Source organism: Mixophyes fleayi, chromosome 4, assembly GCF_038048845.1.
Source record: "Mixophyes fleayi isolate aMixFle1 chromosome 4, aMixFle1.hap1, whole genome shotgun sequence".
NCBI lineage: Eukaryota > Metazoa > Chordata > Amphibia > Anura > Limnodynastidae > Mixophyes > Mixophyes fleayi.
The window spans coordinates 148,380,365-148,403,136 of record NC_134405.1 but is presented as its reverse complement, the minus strand read 5'-3'; the positions used below and the strand labels follow the sequence as shown (position 1 = coordinate 148,403,136).

At 40.2% G+C, this 22,772-nt stretch overlaps 1 protein-coding gene across 2 annotated transcripts in view; it reads left to right on the top strand.

Moving 5' to 3' along the window:
* Window positions 1–22,772, top strand: part of IL15RA (interleukin 15 receptor subunit alpha) — a 60,527-nt gene that overhangs the window by 14,635 nt on the left and 23,120 nt on the right. Inside the window, exon 2 of one of the 2 annotated variants that reach the window (XM_075205262.1) lies at window positions 1,509–1,594. The exons of the other annotated variant lie outside the window; for it this stretch is intronic. The gene's annotated coding sequence lies outside the window, so the exon portion shown is untranslated. The remainder of the gene's footprint in view (window positions 1–1,508; window positions 1,595–22,772) is intronic. 2 annotated transcript variants of the gene reach the window in all.

Below are 22,772 nucleotides of genomic sequence, written 5' to 3'. Positions count from 1 at the left end.
GACTCGTCTTTCTGGAGAAACCTGAGAGCTGCTTCAGCAAAGCAGCCGATGATGGCCGAAACGGAGCTTCTGTGCATGCGCAGAAGCTCCGTTTCGGCCATCATCGGCTGCTTTGCTGAAGCAGCTTCAGCGTCGGCGTGCCAGACAAAAGTGGTCAGCGTGCCATGTCTGGCACGCGTGCCGGGGGTTGCCGACCCCTGGTCTAGCTTATTGCTTAAATTTATTGTAATAGTGAGGGGACATTGGAACTATTATACATATACTTATTACATGTAGCACTTTTGTGTGTTTGAAGGTTTATTCTACATTCAGCAAAGTGTGCCTAGAAAAGCTCTTTTCCTCTTAAGTGCAACAGGGGGGGAGCAAATTGCATCCCACTAAAGGGCAGTGTGATATCCAGTCTTCACTAGCTGAGAGATGATGAGCAAATCAAGTCTTTATGGAATGAAAGAGCCCTTACACCCCTCTTCACAGCAAGAAACACCCAAAAAATATGCAATTCCGTCCTTTATATATAATATGTTGCACAACAAATTTAAATAACGTTTTTGTAAGGAAAGCCTCCTCTTCATCCAACTCCTCACAGCGACCAGTGCAAACGTCTTTGTAAATGTTGCAACCTTGCTGTGTAAACTTATGCACTTTGGAAGGACCTTCAAAGAGCACTTTGCTATCCACTTCAGCTGTTTTGCACTTTGTATACCAGGTCCCCTGACTCATTGCATTGCTCTGAGTGCAGCACAATGGAGAGAGTCTGGCCTACACTTGAGATAATCGAAAGAAAAGGGAAAGTAGTCCGCACAGGGTTGGGATATGCCTCATCTAGATATCAAAAATCATTGTCATGATGAGGGGGTGGTCTTTCCATTATACAACATAAGTAGGACAGAAAAAGAAAAAGAAATGGATTGTTAGAGCACTCCTAATCCGGTCTGAATAATTGAGAATATCTCTCACATTCCAGAGAAATGTCTGGTCTATTAAAAGTATGGTGGGAACATATCAGATGGTCCAATATTAGAATTTTTATTAGTATTATTATAGGGCAAATGCCTTTATTGATATTAACAAATTAAAAACATATCTCTGTTGAGATTGAAATACCCTCTTAATAAAAAAGTGAAATAAAAGAGAAAAGTAAACGTGCAAAAGCAAGTGCAAAAAGTTTATAAAATTATACCACGGATAGTAGAGCTAGGAAGGTAGCAGGGGTGTAGGTAGGAGTGCTCTAACAATCCATTTCTTTTTCTTTTTCTGTCCTACACTTGAGATACAATGGGGTGGTTACATCGTACAGTGTAGCATGTTGGTTAGTTTTCTGTCTTATACCCATCAATCCAGTGTAGGTCTCTGGAGTACCAGTGCTACTTTTTCTTCAAGTCCTATCTGAGCAGTGCATGGAATTGCCTCAGTCTTTTAAATTGTTTGAGTCATTTCAATCTTTTGTGTTTCATGCTTGGAAATGGACTCTGAGCAGCTTGCTGAGAGTTGTCTTTATACTTTTCCAGGTGAAACGGCTGTACAGTCAAGAGGAAAACCTACAGTATTTTCAAACAGTCACACACTGCCATGATAGAACTTTAAGAAAATAGTGGTAAGTAAATTATTATGCCTTTCACAACAACATGTAATCAGTATTACTGGAAATGTCATCCCATACTTCATGCAGCCTGTTGATATTCTGACCACATGCTGCGCACACACTCACAATTACAAATACTTCATAAATAAAATAAAACAAAATACTTGGTTGGTGTGCTGTCCACCGTTTTTAAGACTGGCTGACAAGTGGATGGCATTCTTGGGGCATTAAAATAGTTGAATACTTATGAGTTCTAGTGGTGATATTTATACATACTGGGCCTGATTCATTAAGCAGAGTAAAGCAAAAAAAATGAGTAACCTTTGCAAAACCATGTTGCATTGGAGAAGAGGTAAATTTAAAAAGTGGGGACAGATTTATAATTGGGGTAGGGCATGTTCTAGATCATTTTTAAATTTCTATCTAGCTATCAAGTGTTTGTGTGCTACATGAAGAAACAGCCAGTATTTAACTTATCTGAAAAATAATAATTATTATTAGCACCCCTTGCATTGTAACATGGTTTGTCCAGGAGAAAATGTACTCCCTTTTTGTCTTACTTTCCTTAATGAATCAGGCTCAGTGTATCTAATGAGGAAAGCTTTTGTTCTGCTGCTATACCATATGTAGATGTTGGCTGCTATCAACTTTGTTTACCCATAAACCCATACTTACCAACCTTAAAATGTTGGTTTCCGGGAGCCTGCGGGGGAGGTGGCCGTGACGGGGCTTCATTTTGGACCCGATTCACAGGGAATCGCTGCGTTTGGGACCTAATTCTGCCCACTTCACTAGGAAGTGGGGCACTTCCTAGTGAAGTGGGCAGATCCGGGAGATTGCTACACTATCTAGGAGTCTATGACTCTTGCAAAATGCGGGAGTCTCCCGGAATGTCCGGGAGAGTTGGCAAGTATACATAACCCCTAACCTTTTCTCAAAAATGAGAACTGTTTATTTATTTAACAAAAAACAACAGTGTCCTAAAAGATTATTTAATACTGGGTGCTGCACAAGATCTGTGCTGTCAGTGACAACCCCTTCTAAAGTATTTTGTTTTACTTCCTGCCATAGCATAGACATATATCTCATATTAACCTTTTCCCTGACTTTCTGCTTGATGTTCCCAATAGTGCAGACAGTGGATATAATGTAAATTTCACTCTACAAACTTAGCTATGTCAACTTGAGATGGCGATAAAAGAACAGGTATCATAGGGGTACAAGGACCACCGCAATAGTTGTTAGATAGTCATCCCACTGCAAAGGCATTGGGAAGCTTTCGTAAAATTTTGTATTGAAGGAAGTGAAAATGAACTCTATTGCAGGCAAAAACACCCATTTTCGCTGGCAATAGGGCTCTAAGCCCATTGATGAAGTTGCCCCTATCTGTTCACTGGTCAAATGCTATTTGAAAAAAAAACATGTTATACAACACAATCTCTGCAGCTTTCTGGAAAGCTTTGGCAGCTTTGTCGAACCTGTCAGCCAGTAGGACAGCCATGCCCTAAGGAACCAGCAAACTGTGTTGAGACCAATTATGTTATTATTTCCTATACTACATCTCAAGAAATATATGTAAAATATAATAAATATATGTAAAATATCAATATTTGCAGTATATATTTTTCTCTGTTAACACAAGGCAACATCCATATCCCATTATGTTGGTTAGTAATAGTAATGCCAGCCCACTAAATAACACTCTTTCACATCTGGGAAAGCCAAGCATCTTACCGCACTTTTCTTTCTTCATTGTTTGCTACTGGTACACTTGATTTAAGCTAACCTATTTTTTATAAGGTATTTGAACATATAGAGCAGAAATCAAGTGTACACAAAATGCCTCCGGAATAGTCACATGGGTACTCCGTGGCACATTGCAGATTTTTTGGGTGCAAAGACAAATCTGTGATGTTGTGTACCATAGTTTTTGGAAATGTGTGCAGTTAAATTCCCCCATAGAGATTATCTAATATATATAAGCCTAGTGGCGTGTGTTAGTCTGTGTGTGTGTGTGTGTGTGTGTGTGTGTGTGTGTGTGTGGAAAAAAAAACCAAGCTGCAGCGCCACCTGCTGGGCGGAGTTATACACTGACCTACTAAATTCTTAGTGTGTGTGGAAAATAAAACTCAGAAAGGGCTGAAATTTGGTATACTAAAATGTTTTTAATTTGTTAATTTAATTTGTTAATTGTTAAAAGTGTTTATAAAGATTTAAAAAAAAAATATATATATTTCTTGAAGGAGAAGTGACAGTTGGGAGTGGTTGGTGGTTGCCGGGGGTGACAGTGGGGAGTGGTTGGTGGTTGCCGGGGGTGACAGAGCGAGAGGAGTGTGATACTCAGGACCGCTGAGAGAGATCCCTGTGTCTGGATAGACATCTGGATAGATGTGGCGTTAAAGATGAAGGATGAGGTGATGGAGAAAAATGATGAGGTGGTGACATGTGGACAAAACCACGTTAAAAAAGGGCGCTTGCGTCGGGAAGTAACGCTCTTCCCCTGAGGAGGCCTGGCCAACCCCAAATGCATGACAAGAACCTTTTTAACACCTTAAGTAGCTTGATTTGACTAGAATGCATGAGTATCATGCACGGGTTAACTTGTTATGATCATATGTTAACAGGATTTGTTTGTGGAATCGCTTTAGACAGATGAAATTAGTTTCATAGTATTAATCTCACAGCTATCTGCTCTTTTTTGCTCACACCACTGTCAGTGGCAAGTAAGAAAAAAGCAAAGATCATTACTTATGCATTACACATAGCTTAGGTGTAATATCTGATTGATATATTGCATGTACATTTTCAGAGATGAAAGAAATAGTTATTGGATTCCAGGTATTTCCGTACATAGTTCCTCTGCTATCAATGACCTCTGCATGTGCAGTGTCCTCCCCACAGCCAGTCATAATGTTAGATAAAGATACCGGAACGCTCAAATCAGTATATGTGGTGTCATTGTGTGATTGTGTAATACCGCTTGTAAGTCTATAAGTCTATAATGTGTGTATGTTGTCTGTGGAGCCTGTAAATAATATGTATTGACATATATCTTCTGTATGTTTTACTTGCCTACTCTCATAGATCCTGTTTCAGTTTCATCTGAAGTAGGCAGGGAAGAGCCTTTTTGTTACCCACCCCACCCCCCTGCACTTGTCCCCCACCCCACCCCCCTGCACTTGTCCCTTGGACAGAGCTGTAACTTAGAATTCTAGCGCCTGGGGCGAGCTAGAATAATGCCCCCCCCCCCTAGCCCTCAATTTTAACCAAATTAACCTAAAATTTTCTGAAATTGCGCCCCCCCTTCAGCGTTGCGCCCTGGGCGGTCGCCCCTGTCGCACAGCCCTAGTTATGGCTCTAGTTACCTCCATTTTAATATCTCCTGGAGGGGAGGTACAAAAGTAGGAAAGTTTGCACAACAGTGGTCCTCTGGGTAATGACGCTAATTGCAACTTATCTCGGTGGAGAAAACGCATCTCTACTGAAGTCAGTGGTATGTCACATTTACGGGCTCACAGAATTTATCACTGCGGTTGCATTTTGCACCTACATTTTTTCTCTGCATGTCAAACCTCATAATTGCCAGAAAAATGCACAATATTTAGAACGGCGAATTTCACTATAGCTCATACATTGCTCATGATCTTAGCAGTTTTCCCCTGTGGAAATTTCTTAGTTTATTGTGGAAAATAACTACTATAAAGAATGAGTAGTTTTCTTGCAATTTTGATGTTTGACATGCAGAAAATAGATGCAAATGGCTGATTACAAGTGGTGAATGTGCACTGTGTGTTCAGTAATTGTAAGATACCATTTTTTGAGAATCACGTTTAATACATGTCTACAGGAAGTTATGTACACAATTTTTCAGCTGTAATTTTAGTAACATTATAACATTTTCACTACCCTAAATGTAATAGATCCATAGGGCCTAATTTAGAGTTGCACATATGTGCATTCAGTGACATATTCACAATTTGTGTCCATATTTAAAGTTGCAGGTATCTTGCATACACGGAACAGGCAGATCAGGTTAGCCAAGCATTTTCTCCTTAAACATGATAGCAACTTCAGAGGATTAAAATGCTATGGCACTGAAAAAACAATTAAGATGGTGATTAGAGAGGGGACATATAAATGTATTGTTCAAAGCGAGAGCAGATGGATATTTCTACTTGATTCTCTTGCCCCACAAGGGCTCAATGAAAATAATAGTTTTGTGAATTTTCTGAAAATAGAAAACAGGGAATTACCATCTATTGTATCTGTTATTTGCTATAATGGATGACAAGCCTATGAAAAAATATGGTCAAACATACGATTCACATGAGTGCAGTGAGATTATATACCCCATCTGATTTATTAGATAGCTAGTTTTATGTAATAAATTTAAGACCATTATGATATAACTTGATAACTTTGTATGTGGATCGTTTCCTGTTAAGACACTTAGGCATATTTAATAAAGCACGATAGTGCTTTTAACGGATAATTAAGGTCCCACAGTGTCCTCCGCAAATTTATTAAGGGGGCATCGCAGCAGATATCATGGATATCTGCTGCTTTGCACTCCTCTTCGTTTTTGGGAGCAGTCACCATTCAACAGAATGGTGACTGCTCCTGGTCGCAATCTAACAAGTCCCGAAAAAACATTTTTTTCGGGAACTGCAGCTGGCGTACATGAGGAAATCTACTGCTCCGGAGAGCAGAGCTGTACAGCACATGTGTGGAGGGATCACATGATCCCTCCCTGTCACTCACAGCTCTCTCTCTGCAACTATCGTTGCAGAGACAGAGAGGGGATCTGTGTGCGCATGCGCAATTGAAGAGTAAGGAGAAGACCCGAAGACAGCGCTTCCGAAGAGGCAGGTAAGTATGATTTTTTTTTTCACAGAAACAGCAGATTATCGGGACTGCTGTTTCTGTACTCCGGTTTTGATAAATTTGAGAAATGAATCAATACTTATCCGTCCGATAAGGATTGATAACCATTTCTCTATTTCAACGTTAAATGATAAATGTGCCCCTTTGTGCCTATTATTAAAGAGAATTTATTGTGATATATGTTAGACATCAATCAGATTTCTGGTTATGGGATTGGCCTTCTCCTGTTTATAAACCACCCGAGACTTGAACTCATGTTACACCCTTGAGAAAGCAAGAGCGAAACGTACGTCGGGAAGTGATGTCACAGAACTTGGTGGCGCTTGATTTCGGCGTTACACGCCGGAGACAGTAATCCGTTATCTTATTAATGAAATAAATTTATGCGCTGTAGAAAGTAGATGGAAACTGTAATGTACCTTTGATTCTGCTACTAAATACTTTAGATGCATAGGTGGGGTTTATGCCGATAACAAGGGCAATATTATTATTGGTGAATGTCCGTCTAGGGAGAGATTGGATGTTATACATTTATCTTAATCCAGCTAGTGGAACTAATCTAACATATGCAGCAATGCAGTAATACGTGGGCGATTAAGCTGCTATTTAGCCTATAATGAGATATTGTAAACCTTAGATATATAAATGGGATAACATATACGCTAATGGAGTGGATATCACCACAGACTATATGTGCCAATCTAAGGTGTAGTTAGATACTTTGTATCAAATTACTCCTGGAAGTCAGATTAACCCTACAAGTACAGCAGTTTTTTAGCCATTGTTACTGAGATATTACAAAATCTCATATGGCAGTCCGTGTTTGGATTATAATTAATGAGATTTAAATATAATTTAGTGCAACATGTCATTCAGCTATAGGATTACTGTGGATATGGACCATATTATAGCTAGACATTGAATATCCCACATCTCTTGAAGCAAGGACTGTTATCTAGAGAGTATTCATTCACCTACACCCCTGGCATTCCCCACCATTAGACATAGTTTCATTCTTAAACATGCTCTTTGAAGTTCTCTGCATACAATTTACGAGCAAATATTGAACTCAATAACCTTGTATTAATAGTAAACATTTTCAGGAACAACCAATTAGCTGAAATATATACTCTAATACATGATAAGGAATTTATACTATTGAGTTTTGCTCTTATAATAAATATTAATGCCACTGTGGGGTTCCAATTAAAAGATTTTTTAATAGATGACACACATTCACTTTAAAGTTTTTATTCTATATTTCGCTTTGATTGACTGTTTATTCAATAATTAATAATAAAATTTAAATTTTATACTGGTATCAATTATCTTCTTGGGGACTGGAGTGCCTCTTTTGTTCTTTTTTTCTTTCTTTTCTATGTATGGAGATCAGGGGGTAAATGTATGAATGTCCGATTTCTGCAAGTCGACGGAAATCGGCGACTTTGCACTGAAAATTTAAAGGGGCGATGGCTTGTAAAGGCAAGTTTGCCTTTACAAGTCATCGCCGCTTTAAATTTTAGTTGCAAAGTCGCCGATTTCCGGCGACTTGAAAAAATCGTAGTATAATACATTTACCCCCAGGTGTGTTAACAGTCAAATAATGGCGTACAGATGCAATTTAAGCATGTCCATCTGACGTGTGTCCTATTTTGAGTTACAAAGCTCTTGATTTATGTTAGCTAAGAGACGTTAAGTTTGTTCCCACATAAACCAGGTGCAAGGTTTTCGAGTTGATGATGCTGATTTACACGTCTCTGCTACTGACACATCTATGTGCTAGATTTAATATTGGACACATGTTTAGCTGCACGCAATATAAAATATATATGTGAAAAGGCAACTGTGCAGATGTATCTTTGCTCAAACAGAGCATCTTCACGTTCTGTATGTGTTAACATACTAAGTAACTTAATGTGTTGGTTACTTAGATGCAATCTCTATTTGAAAGTATCTAATAGTACCTGAATATCCAATGCCTGCTCTTTTTAGTAATATATATATATATATATATATATATATATATAAGCACCCACTGCTGTGTCATCTGCAAATGGCAGCGGTTTTGCAATCCCCAGTACAAGTAGCTATTCTTAGAGGGCGTTTCGAAACTGATGAGACAAGGCTCTGTAGCTTCTGAAAGCAGTCACCCCTCTGTCAAGGTCAAAGCGGTCTCTTCGTTTAGCAATATAAGCGAAAATAATGTCCAACTGTACTGCCCAATATTTTTTTTTTACATATCCTATATAGGCATGATGTCACTTTATTGCTTAAATTAGAAGACACAAATATGAGGAACTCTCTTCAATTTACTTTTATTTCCATGTTTTCTCAAGTGTTTTGTTATGTGTATGTGCCTACTAGAAATGAGTTCTAGAATTGTCCAACTTCAGTTATATGGAGCTTTTCGTTATCATTGTAGATTTAATATAGAGTTTAATGTTATAAAACAGGAATCAGGTTGTTAATTCTAGCTAAGTAAGTGAAGTGATGTGCACTTTTTTGTACAGTTCACCCAATTGTAATTATCCTAATAGTTCAAGCTTTTCAGAATTATTTTACTTCAAGTCTACATTTGCCGATGACATGACAAGCAAGGCATATATTTAGGTGAGAGTTGTGTCAACAGCAGTTTCCAGTTACTGAGAGGACAGTTATTATTTTCTGAATGATTTTACAGAAGTTGAATAGGTGCCTTTAATTGTATCAAAAAGAGAAGCAAATCTTATATTTCCTAGAAAAGGGAGAACATTTTTGTTATAGGAAGACACATCACATACAGTATCATGAGGTTTGTGGTCTGACACTGATGGAAATCTAGATTTAACTCAGTTTATGTCATTTTAACAGGAATTGTAAGTTTCTACTTAGAAAAACTTGCTGCCTATTTCTTATACCACCTTATGACTGGGACAGGGGCATAACAAGAGATAACTGGGCCCATAGCAAAATTTTAAAGGGGTCCCTTCTGGTCCATCTTTCTAACTCCATCTGAAATCACTTCCACCCTGCTAAGATCTGCCCCATCTATGACATTACCACAAACTTCAACAAAGTAATGACACTGTTGTTAAGCAGACTCAGGTACCTGAAATATATATATATATATATATATATATATATATATATATATATATATATATATATATATATATATACTCTTTTAATCTTCAGTTGCTGAATAAACCAGTATGCAGTGATTACAACAAGATATTCCCTCCGGCTAGCATGTCGATAATTGGAGGTTAGTTAAAATAAATCACTTCTCCAGGTTGGGAAATAGAAAGCATAGAGTAGCTATTAAACAGAGAAAAACCTATAGGGCTTTTTTTCTGTTTTGCCCTATATATCAAGGAATTAACAACGACAATAGCACTGCTATCGTCATTAGTAACCCCATTTCCCATGTATCACCAATCACCATCCCAATAGAGCTTTATGGGAGTAGTGAAAACCAATTATTGTTAGCACCATCTCTAGATGACGTTTACTATGAGAGAGGATGGATAGGACCTAGAGAATCTGTGAAGAAGCAGCTCACATTCCTGTATAGGCCACGCATGCTCAGTATAGCATGGCACAGAATAAATAAAAACTTTTATATGTGTAAAGTATGTATGTAATCTACTATATAAATGCCTAGTGGCGTGTGTGAAAAAAACACAAAACAAGCTGCAGCGCCACCTGCTGGGCAGAGTTATACACGGACCTATATATTTCTTGAAGGAAAATGACAGTTGGGAGTGGTTGGTGGTTGCCGGGGGTGACAGTGGGGAGTTTTTAACACCTTAAGTAGCTTGATGAAGGATGTGGCGATGAAGATGAAGGATGAGGTGATGGAGAAAAATGGTGAGGTGGTGACATGTGGACAAAACCACATTAAAAAAGGGCGCTTGCGTCGGGAAGTAACGCTCTTCCCCTGAGGAGGCCTGGGCTAGGCCCAAATGCATGACAAGAACCTTTTTAACACTTTAAGTAGCTTGATTTGACTAGAATGCATGAGTATCATGCACGGGTTAACTTGTGTGTGTGTATATATATATATATATATATATATATTATATATATGTACACTCTTCCCGCTTCCATTTTCTACCGGTAAATCAGCTCCCAACCTCAGGATCCTGCTCTTCCATGCCTCCATGGAATCTGTGCCTGCTGACTGAGCAGCAAACTCTTCTCCATGCTGTCAATGAACCGTAGTATTATCAGTTGTTCACTTAGATCCAGAAAGGGTCCTGGTTTGTGAGAGCTTACAATCTAGAGGATATATTCACAACATCATCATCACCAGTTATTTATATAGCGCCACTAATTCCACAGCGCTGTACAGAGAATGCATTCACATCAGTCCCTCCCCCATTGGAGCTTACAATCTAAATTCCCTAACATACACACACACAGACAGAGAGAGAAAGAGACTAAGGTCAATTTGAAAGCAGCCAATTAACCTACCAGTATGTTTTTGGAGTGTGGGAGAAAACCGGAGCACCCGGAGGAAACCCACACAAACACGGGAAGAACATACAAACCCCACACAGATAAGGCCATGGTCGGGAATTAAACTCATGACCCCAGTGCTGTAAGGCAGAAGTGCTAACCACTAAGCCACCGTGCTGCCCACATACCAGACTGCCACAGATTTCCAACAACAGTACAAATCTCCTGAATGCAAATAGTAAATTGTGAGTCAGTCAGTTTGAAACCAGATATGTCCCCATCATTCAATTTAACACTGGTGCGTCTCTTTCATTAAAAATTCCCTGATCTTTTATCTTCAGTAGTGCTGGGCATAACACATCAGAGGAAGGCAGACCTGGATTTATTCCAGCTGGTACGGACAGTGCCAGTGCCTTTAGTTGATCGATGAATGGATAATATGCGCTATGCTTCAATCCAGTGGTCGAAGTGGTGGTATAAAAAATGTAATGGGAATGGAAGAGAATGGAATTTGATAGTTTTACAATGAAGGCAGTGGGAGAAGTGATGATAAGACATAGCTCCGTATACATCCCCTCTTTCACCACTGCGTCCATCAAATACCATTATCTGAGCACCTTTCTCTTTAGAAATTCAGCACTGACAAGATTCATGGGTATATAAAAATACATAATATAAATATAGGTATGTTTAGTAGATTATGGCTAATTTGTGTCAATTTCAATTAAAATGAAGTCTATACAATCTCATTGCATACCTTACTCCTGTTATTATTATTTATTATTATTAACATTTTTTATATAGTGTCAACATACTCCATAGAAGTTTATAATGATACTTTTATCAAGTAGTTATAAAGTGTCAGCATTTTACATAGTGCTGTACATTACATAGCAAGGGAAAAACTAAGGCACAAATCGGGCATGTTTTTTTAAGATAACACAGCTATAGATGGGCTGTAGATAGAAGTGATTTAATTTAAATGCTCAATCCACGATTCTGTTATTCAGAGTAAGCTTTTGCCCTCATGTCAATGTTTAGCAGTCTGTGAAATCCCTGAAACTGACACATTCATTTTTAAGAGAAAATAAGTTTGGTTGTTTAATAGTTGTGGGGAAAAATTTCCTACTCAGTGGGACCAAGCAGGTTGAAACTGTGGTTTGTTGACCGTCATTGTGTAAGAGGAGACAGGATAAGTTTCTCTGAAAAGATGAGTAAATAATGGTTGAAAAGCTGGGGGACAGACATACTTTTTCCCTGTTAGACAGACATTTTTATGACACATCCAGCCAGGTAGACTGGCACATAATATACTCTGACAGAGTCCGAACACATACTAAAATTTTGGGGAGGGCACAATGATGCAGAAGGGCAGATTGGGGGCTCTTTCTGAGCATGAGCATCTGCTGGTCCAGCCTTTAGCTATCTCTTAGCTGTAAGTGCTGAATGTTTAGTATTAGGCTTTACAAATGTATCACCATAATGGTACTGCTTCTTGTGTTGGTGCAAAAGTGTAAGAACAAATCTTCTTCAAAACGTTGCCTCCACCTGAGTCTTGTCTCTCGCACTGAAGTCTACGGGTTGTAGAAGGGTAAATGCTTCCACCAGGAGTCGACTCAGTAAGACTCCCTGCCCAAATCTATTCACATTAAACACACTCTGAGCTTTTTAATGTCTTTTTTTCTTCTTACAAATGAAGGTTTCTATTGTTCAACAAATTATTTATAAACAGTAACACAGTGGCATGTATGAACTCATGTAAACAGAAAAATACTATTTGTTATAGTTTGAATATATACAATGCACGTTAACTGTTTTAATAAATGGACTGTTTGTGATTGCACTTGTGTTCATACAATCTGACCTTCACCCTCTTAAGCATAATAAAATGAGCTTAATAAGATTACTGCACTGACTGACTTCATTCATACAGTCCAATCAACAGTTATACCTATCTAGCTAATAAAACGAATACTTTATAATACAAATTGATAAATACGGTTGTAGTATTAAAGGCGACACTGAAAAGCCCGACAACACATACCACAACATCATGACAGCGATGGTGTAATCCCCGACACATTCTTCAGAGCTAATGCTTGAAAATCAAGACTTCAAACAATTCCGATCAATAAAGATGCCGGTCGCCTAGACCAACGTCACTTTGAAGGCAGACTGTATTCTTGTTGCTGTTATGGTGTTAATTTAAGGAGGACGTGGCTGTACAATCTACACGCCTTTGTAAAGGAAATTGTACTGCCGTGCCCTCCTTAAATTACCATCTTAACAGCAACAAGAATACAGTCGGCCTTCAAAGTGATGTCAGTCTAAGCGCCCTGCATCTTTCTAAGACTGGTTTTCAAGCAGTCGCTCTGAAGAGTGTGTCTGGGATTACACCATCGCTGTCTTGATATCCTGGTGGGTGCTGTCGGTCTTTTCAGTGCTGCTTTCACGTACATAAACCGATAAAGATACGTAAGTTCTGTGACTGCAGAGACGTTGGCGCACTTGAATCATTGGTGGCCTCTAAAGTTAATTGGATTTATGGTGGGCTGTGAATGATGATTTTCCTGTGTCAATGCCTATCAATGATTGCAAATGTCTCTTTAAAGAAGTAGAAAGCAATCTTTTAGGCAGAGCAATGATGCTGTTACACACTCCTTCCCTGGGTCTGATGCTGGTGGTATACACTTCCTAAGGGATTTGACATTGTACTGTGCTCACTTAGATGCATCAGCCTCAGTCTTTTTATCACTTACAGCTGTATGTAACAGACAGATGACCCCTATTGTGTAATTCCTTCCCCCAATGGAATTGATACACCGGGGTATTATGATTCTTGGTCAAATGACCTGGAGTTGATAACTTAAGGTCAGTGGGAAACTCAATCCTTCTTATTATCGGGCTTGTAATGGCAATATTGGTTTATGAAGATAATAAAGGAAGGGATGACTCACACCAACAAAGAAGTTCTCTCTCCTAACCACGTTCAAACATACTAACCAACTTTTGAAACCTCACAAGGTCAAGTGGCAAGTGTAGGGGCAGCATGATACCGAAATAACCACATCATTTTTTACAACCTCCTCCCCACTGAGAAATGCCACAACTGCACCATTGCACACCGGGATAGAGCCACGATAATACAGTTTGCTGCAAATCATGTCATTGAGACCCCCTTGCCGCCCACTTCACTAGGGGTGACTATTTTAACTATTTAAAATTGAAAACTCTTCCGGAAATTCCGGAAGAGTAGTTAAGTATGTGATCAAAGAGTGTAGTGAATATTTGCTAATACTCCAGACCTAGTAGATACTGATAGTCTAGATCTTGTGTGGAAAATGTAAAAGGAAAAAGGTCACCACAGCAAATACTTATTATTAACTCTGTTGTATACTTGCATTTCCCCTCCTTGTGTTTCAAGTGCTCTCTTCTTAAAGTATGACCATTCGATTCCCTGGTGTATTTATATTTTCAGTTTAGTGAGTGTAGGATATTCTTGTGCTGATCACATTTACTTGCTCTAAACAGGCACAATGTTCTACCCTGTCAGTCTGGATGCTCTTTATCTTGCTCCCCATCTGCAGCTACTCTCCACCAACTCCTGTCACTCTCCAACTGACCTTTTTTCTTCGGCTCGCTCTTCCCAAATGCTGTAACAGTCACTCCTTCCATTCTCCCTGGGGATTCTGGGAGATGTAGTTCATCTGTGATTGTTACACTGTCTTGCCTTTTGACAAGGGCTACACAAATTTAAATAGAGTCATGTATTTTTCTGGTAGAAAATGTAAGAACCCTCCATATTTATTTTAAATACTTCAGTCCCAAAATGAGCTGATTAGATACTCCTTTAGCATCAAAAGAGATTCCAGAGAAACAGAAAATGTCATGCGCTTCAATGTATAATTAATTAAATGAGCACAAATGCTTACAAACAAAATGAATACATTTCAACTTTCACTCAGCTCAAAACTCAAGCTATTTTATAAATTGCTGCTCATTGCTTGTTAAGGGCAGAGTAGCGTGAGATCATCAACTGCTACAACCACTTCACGAAATGTTCGCTTTTAGCAGCCTCATTTCCAAGGAGATTGTTACATTCATCAGTACTCGGTTGCCCCCAAAACTTAGGCTCAGACAGTAGCAGTTGTTCATCTTGCACCTGCCCTGTGGAGAGGACAGAACACAGTAGGAGGTAATGGGCAACCAGGCTATATTAACAGAACTTTAAGACAGACAAGCAAGGGTTAATGTCGAGTGGTTAATGTGGAGAGGTCTAGCACTTATCTGATGAAGTGGACAGATCAAAGTAACAGGTAGTGACTAATCAGAATGCATTTGGCAGAACTCAGAGTCAGACAGGCAGGGATCAGGAATAGAGAAAACAGCGGAATCCTTTAAACAGGCCAGGAGTCACGGCAGGTAGGTATGAGAGCAAATCCGTTAAGCAAAGAGACAGGAGTGGAGAAGACAGCAATTCCTATAAACGATCCGGGTCAAACTATGATAGCAGAAATGGTCAGGATACAAAGCACAATAGGTTGAGCAGGAACTATCACCAGCATTGGTATGCTGTCAGGAAGAGGTTTATAAAGGCAGCAGCACCAATCAGAACAACAGGATGACTAGCTGCATGAGTGTGGTAGGTGATTGCATACCTGAGACTGCCAAACTGAGAGCTGAATGAAGCTTATAACCGTTTGCCTAGCGACCAGCTGAATCCGCGAATTGTAGGAATGATCCTACACATAGTAGTAGAAGTAATTGCACAGATGATAGGTCAAACAAACAGAGCTCCTATTTGTTAGCATTACTTAGGAATGTAGGTAATTAACATTTACCTAATTTATTGTTAATAATTTTTTCTTTATTTGTCTGCCAGCCCAGCAACCACTAGACAATTTAAAACCTAGTCTTAAATCAATACAAAGGATAGTGAAGACATTTAACTGCTGTTGTAAATACTTGTGATAAATACATGCTAACATTTAAGTATTCATGTACTTGCAGATGATTATACTATTTTTAGTAATTGCATCGTGCATATATTGTAGACCCTTTCACACACATAATTGCAAACTTAGGTGTTAGTTAGCCATAGTTTGTTAGTCAACCATAGTCTGAGCAGAGATTAGAGAAAATAGATGTTAACTCAGTTTTATAATGCTCAGGAGAAAAATAGTGATAAAGGGAAATGTTTTAGACTTTGAGACATGACTTTTCATAACTGTATTTCCTACTGCAGGGTTTAGCCTGTACGTTACAAGACATCGTACAAGGTGAGATCAGCAAGGGTTGAGAAGTGGTATTATTTTCAGTAAGGGACAAAATACACCAATTATAATGATTTAGAGTATCTAGAAAGTTTGCAAGTGCTGTTACTGTGTGCATAGTCTTAGTGACATCTGAGATTGTAAGATTGCACTAGATACTATATAGCAAACATTTTTCTGCATGTCGGGAGAGTTTCTCCATTTTTGGCAGTTATGGGAATCCCGTATGGTCTTAGATGTGAAGGGTAAAGAGCCGTTTGACGGCACTGATGGTCTGCCGGTAGTGGGTGTGTCCAGGGCTGCCAAGAAGAATTCAGGGCCCGGGTACAACAAATTCATGGGGCCCCCCTCATATTCAAGTAAGACCCAAAATATTCAAGTAAGACCCAAAATTTTTTTGCGCCGCCTTAAGGCGGCGCAAAAAAATTTAGGTGTATGGTCATACATTCAGGGGCGTGGCTAGCCAAATGGCGGTGCAAAAATTTTGGGAGGTGTGGTCATGCATTTGGGGGCGTGGCAAACGTGCCATTGGGGCGTGGCTAACATAAAAACCACTAGGCTCTCAATTCGCCAGAGCGTCACATATGTTCAAGCACTCCTGACTTTCAGGACATCTACCACCACAGTGTAGTATACAAACAATGCAGTGTGTACACAAACAGTTCAGTCTTGGCCTACACCTTACATTGGGCACAACATTCACCAAAAATTGGTATTGTCCTTACTAGAATCACAACATTTCACACACTGTGCTGCTCTCTCCTACCTGTTCTTCTCACTTTCTCCACCTGTGGCTGCTGGTTTCTTTAGTTGTGGCTTGTCCGGATCCAGGAATGTTGAAGGACCTATTTTGAAAAAAAAATGGCTACATTTAGAAAATTACAGCCAGCCCCGGCCTTAAATCAATAGCACTCACGATTAATAATTAGGCCTTCCTCCAGCCCCAACATTAAAATAATAGTATTCACATTTAATAAATAAACCTATTTCACTTCCTGCAAACAGCCCCAGCAATACCTATTTCCCGCAACCATCACTGCCATTAAATAATTCATAGTCACATTTAATAAATAGACCTCATTCTCCCTAAACTCACCCCAAGATTCAATAGCCCCCAAACCACCCCATCTTAAATTAATAGTCCCTACTATTAAATTGCCTCACCATCACCCTACAAACAAAATAGCGCCCATTAATTAGCCGGCACCTACCTCACACACACTACATTGCAACAAGCCCCCTGTGCCATCACACACATTACTGTGCCCCTTCATCACAACTACACTGTACCCCCTTATGCTCACACTGCGACCTCCATGCTGCTTTTCCCCCTTCTTTTTTACTTTGTGCCTCTCTCCCACTTTTTTTATTCCTCTGTTCCTCTCTCCCACTTTTTTTCCTCCTCTGTTCCTCTCTTCCACTTTTTTTTCCTCCTCTGTTCCTCTCTCCCACTTTTTTTTCCTCCTCTGTTCCTCTCTCCCACTTTTTTTCCCTCCTCTGTTCCTCTCTCCCCAATTTTTTTTTATTCCTCTGTGGCTCTCTCCTTTTTTTTCCTCCTCTGTTCCTCTCTCCCACTTTTTTTCCCTCCTCTGTTCCTCTCTCCCCAATTTTTTTTTATTCATCTGTGGCTCTCTCCTTTTTTTCCTCCTCTGTTCCTCTCTCCCACTTTTTTTTTATTCCCCTGTGGCTCTCTCCTTTTTTTCCTCCTCTGTTCCTCTCTCCCACTTTTTTTTTATTACTCTGTGGCTCTCTCCTTTTTTTCCTCCTCTGTTTCTCTGTCCCCTTTCTTTATAGTACTGTCCCTCCCTGTTTTCCTCCCCTAGCCTCTCCGTTTCTTTACTTACCTTTTGTCAACTTCTTTCTTTTCTTTTCTGCTCTTCTGTCTCCTCTTCTGTCTTCTTTCTTCCTGCTGGCTGCGGCGCTCCTCACTGACTGACAGGCGTGACTTGATGACGTCACGCCCGGCAGTCAGTGTGAATGGAGGAGAGGAGGGACACGGCGCCGCGCGATCACGTGAGTATTTTTTTTTTTTATTATTTATTTTTTCTTACAGCTCCCAAGAAACCCAAGACCCCCCCCCCCCCCCCCCCCCCGCGGGAAAAAAAATAAAAAAAGTTAAAAAAAAAATACCGCAAGAGAGAAAAATAAAATAAGAAAATAAATAAATTTTATTAGCAGCGAGGGCCCGGCCCGGGCCCCCTGGCATGGCCGGGCCCGGGTAAACTGTACCCGCTCCCCCCCCCTCTCGGCGGCCCTGGGTGTGTCCCATGAACTCATGGAGCCATTTCCATTTGCTAGTGTGGCTGGGGAAATAATGAGTAATGAGGGCCAATCTGAGGCACTCCTACGGGGGCAGGTAAAGCTATAGACAGAGCTGAACATATGCCTGACCTTGAGGTGAGGAAAGAACTGTTTGCGTCCTAGTAGTTAAGAGACCGTACTCTAACGAAAGTCAGAGAAAATGTGAAAGTTATTGATGGGAAGCCAGTAGAATCTGATGACAGGCTTGTGTACTCACTCATGGCCATTTGTAATGAGCTTCTGTACCAAGTAACATAAAGGCGTGAGGATGTGATAGAACAACTGGTAGTTCCCCGCTCATATAGGAGATCCGTATTAGTCCTAGCTTATGGTCACATCACAGCAGGACACTTAGGAGCAGAAAAAACACTGAAAGGATCTTCCAGCAATTCTTTTGGCCAGGGGTGTATAAAGAGGTATCCAGTTATTGTTCCCTGTTGCCAGTATTATGCGCCTAGACTCCATTTCAGGAGCCCACTAGTGCCCATGCCTATTATAGAAGTCACGTTTGACAGGTTCGCCGTGGATCTTGTTGAGTCCTCGGTGACACCAGTATACCCTAATAGTAATGGATTATGCTACCCGCTACCCAAAAGCCATTCCCTTGCGCAATATTTCAACCAAGACGATAGTCAGAAAATTGTTGCATGTTTTCAGCTGGGTAGGAATACCTAAAGAAATTTTGACTGACCAAGGCACTCCCTTCATGACTAGAATCATGAAAGAAATATGTAAATTGTTTAAAGTCACTCATCTTAGGACATCATTTTATCTTCTCCAGACTGATGGTTTGGTGGAAAGATTCAACAAAACCTTAAAAACCATGCTCAAAAAAGTTGTAGCCAGAGATGGGAAAAACTGGGACTCTTTGTTGCCATATTTGCTACTGGCTATTAGAGAAGTTCCTCAGTCCCCTACAGGGTTTTCTCAGTTTGATCTATTATATGGGAGACACCCTAGAGGATTGCTAGATGTGGTAAAAGATACGTGAGAAAGGCAAGCTGTATAAAAAGTGTTATAGAACATGTAGGAGCGGATTGCTGCAGTAGTACCCATTGTCAGGGAGCACATGGAACAGGTCCAACACGCTCAACAGAGGGTGTATAATAGGAATGTCCATGTATGTACCTTTAACCTGGAGGACAGAGTTCTGATTCTCGTGCCCACAATAGACAGCTACATTTTGGCCAAATGGTAGCACCCTTTTGAGATCAGGAAAAAGTGAATGAGGTTTGCTATAAAATGTGTCAGCCGGGGAAAAGAAAGCCAGAGCAAATCTACCATGTGAACCTAATAAAACTCAGTAAGGATAAGTTAGCTCTGGCTGGTGAACCGAACCCCCCCCTTCCCCAAGGACTCAACGTTCCTTCATTCTTGAAGTAATGGTATCAGAGACACTGTCAGTGGCCCAAAAAAGTTCATCATAAAAACAATGATGTATTTTCTGAGCTATCCGGCCAAACCACCATAATATAGTTAAAGAACCAGGGGTGAAGGTCAACATAAAACCATATATAATACCTAATGTTATAGAAGAGTCTAACAGTGAGTGGTGCAGCCTCATAGTGCTAATCCCAAAACCAGATGGCAACCTACGCTTCTGTAACGATTTTCTTAAGCAGTGTCAAAATTCAATGGCTACCCCATGCCCCATGTGGCTGAGCTGATAGAAAGGTTAGGAACAGCCAGATATCTCACCACACTTGATTTGACAAAAGGTTATTAACAGGTTCCATTAAACAATAGCGCAAAAGAAAAAACAGCCTTCACCGTTCCAGAAGGGCTCTATCAATATACGTTGTTGCCATTTGGATTACATGGAGCCCAACAGCCTTCCAGCATGCCATGGATAAGTTGTTGAAGCACCACAGACAATATACAGCGGCCTATCTAGATGATGTTGTAATTCACAGCCCAGATTGGGACTCTCATTTAGATAGAGTACAAGCAGTAGCAAACAAAAGTGAAGGGAATTTGTGCTCCCTATGTGTAAAGATGGACCTACTGCTGCCATAAGGATGTAGGAATAAAGAAGAGTTCCACTCCTTCAACTGAACAATAGATAAAAATATATTCCTTGGCACAAACAGTGTATAAAAATAATGAGTATAAGAATTTATTCAAAAGAAAAATCCTGTATAATATTAACAGAATAAAATTGCAAACAGATGTTGATTCTAAGCAAACAAAGATGCATATGCAAAAATGTACATAGACATAGGCAGTATATAAACTTGTACTGTAATATCATGCATATAATACATAGTGATTCCAGAAGAAAGATAAAGAACAAAAAAAACCACAAAAATATAGTCAGAGCTCTGAAATTCAGACGGTTGTCACAGTTTTCTAATGGTGATGCCAGAACCACAATATGTACCCTGAATATAGAAGTGTCCAACAGTGAGGTACTCTTATGAGTGGATGTCCACAGTGCACTTAGTCCAGAAACAACAAAGTCCAAGATCATCCGATAGGACTTAACCTCCTCTCAGGGGCTATATAGTTTTCACTCTGTCCTCTCGTCTGCCTTCTGGATTCCGTGCTTGCCAAACGCCGTGGGTGTATACTGTTCCGTCGTGGCCGTGACTCAGTCTCTAGTGCGCATGCATATGCTTCGCTGGCGCTGAACTAGATGGAAGCGTTCAGTAATAATAGAATGTAAAGGCTAAAATAGCAGCAGTGTTACCAACGCATTTTGCTTCCTAGAAGCTTCCTCAGGGATGTACAACTGTTCAATGCGAATGGTTTTATAACAAGTGTCCTGATCCTCAATAGGTCCAGAAGCGTACCAATCGGAAGTGCAATAAAACTATGAATATACTTGATATTTTTTTTTTTTATTTTTTTTTTGTAAGTCCACCCCGTTTTTAATGGCATTGGCCATCAGTGATATCAATCAAACTATGGCACTTCCGATTGGTAGTGCCAGCAATACTATTGGAGTCCAGATGGTAGATGAGAGGACAGAGTTGAAATTACATAGCCCTTGAGAGGAGGGTGTTAGGCTGATAGTGGTCAGATAATGAACCCGCAGAACAGACTGGCGGAGGTCTTCGCCTACAGCAGCCGCCTTTCCCTGTAGAGCTAGACACGCTCACAGGTACTCGGATGCCCCCAGGACTTAACTCCAAAGTAGTGCAGGTTTGTTATACTAACCACAGTGCAAGCATGGAGACAGCACAGATGGTAATGGATGGTCAGACGAAAGCCAAGGTCAGGGGTCACTTGCAGGGAAGAATAGTCAGAAAACACGCCAAAGGTCGGGGTCACGAGCAGATCAGCATAATCCAAGGTACGGGCCAGAAGATCAGGGTCACAGGCAATAAGGCAAGGTCCAGTAAACAGGCAAAAGGGTCACAACAGAAATCCAGCAGAAATATAAAGCAGGTCAGCACAAGTATCACACTAGGACGCTATAACCGGCAGGGAGGCTAAGCCCTCCCTGCCTTATATACTGACATAGGCCAATCAGGGCTTAGCCCTGTAATGATTGACAGAGTGGGACTAACCAATGAGGCAAAACTTAATCAATTAGCCCGCAGGCTAGAACATTTAGCGCATGCGCCCAGCTGCAGCACTTGCCGGGGCGCACCGCTTCATACACTCGGTGTCCGGCCGTTGCCTTGACAACGGTCAGGCCTGAGTAACAGGAAATGACGTCCCGACCATCTCCATGACAACTGGGTTGCTCATCGGGGAAGGAAGTGAGTCGCGGCGGTGCCCGTGGCCGCCGCGGCTCCTGACAGGAGGGTAAGTCTAATCAGATGATCTTTGACTTTGTTGTTTCTGCACCGTGGACATCCACTCATAAGAGTACCTCACTGTTGGACACTTCTATATTCAGCGTACCTATTGTGGTGCCGGCATCACCATTAAAAAACTGTAACAACCATCTGAATTTCAGAGCTCTGACTTATATTTTTGTTTGTTTGTTTTTTTTTGCTTTTTGTTTGTTTATCTTTTTTGTGGAATCACTATTACATGCACGATATTACAGTACAAGTTTATATACTGCCCATGTCTATGTACATTATTGCATATGCATCTTTGTTTGCTTAGAATCAATATCTGTTTGCAATTTTATTCTGTTAATATTATACAGGATTTCTCTTTTGAATAAATTCTTATACTCATCCATTTTATACACTGTTTGCGCCAAGGAATATATTTTTATCTAGAGTACAAGCAGTGTTGGACTCATTTAGATAGAGTACAAGTAGTATCTTCAGCTAAGGATTTAGCAGAGCGTTGGCGAGGTGCTTAATTTTATACACCTCTGGCAATGGGTC